This window comes from Solanum tuberosum, unplaced genomic scaffold, assembly GCF_000226075.1.
Source record: "Solanum tuberosum cultivar DM 1-3 516 R44 unplaced genomic scaffold, SolTub_3.0 scf00617, whole genome shotgun sequence".
In the NCBI taxonomy this organism is placed as follows: Eukaryota; Viridiplantae; Streptophyta; class Magnoliopsida; order Solanales; family Solanaceae; genus Solanum; species Solanum tuberosum.
This window is the reverse complement of record NW_006239539.1, coordinates 11,674-12,075: the sequence shown is the minus strand read 5'-3', so window position 1 is coordinate 12,075 and position 402 is coordinate 11,674.

Below are 402 nucleotides of genomic sequence, written 5' to 3'. Positions count from 1 at the left end.
TAGTACTCTTTAAGTCTTAATTCTTAAAATAGATTCCACATACTTTTTTTGTTACTTGATAAATAGATTTAGACTTTAGAGTCTCATATTTAGTGTTTTGTGATTAAAATATATTTTTTGAATACTTTTGAAATAATTTTTTTTTCTTACCAACTTACTTGATTCAAAAATTAAATTTTAGGATGTATACAAATAACAAATTGTGCAATTGAAAATTTTGTGCTCATTGACTCATATATTGCTAATTATTGCTTGTGGTGTTGAAAGATCAAATAGATATATTAATTGTTGTTTGGGTTGTTGATAGAAAGTTATAGATTTCAATAAAAATTAATTGAATTATGTGAATTAATTCTATGATAAAATTGATTTTTTTGCAGAAATTTATCTTTGTAAATTGAG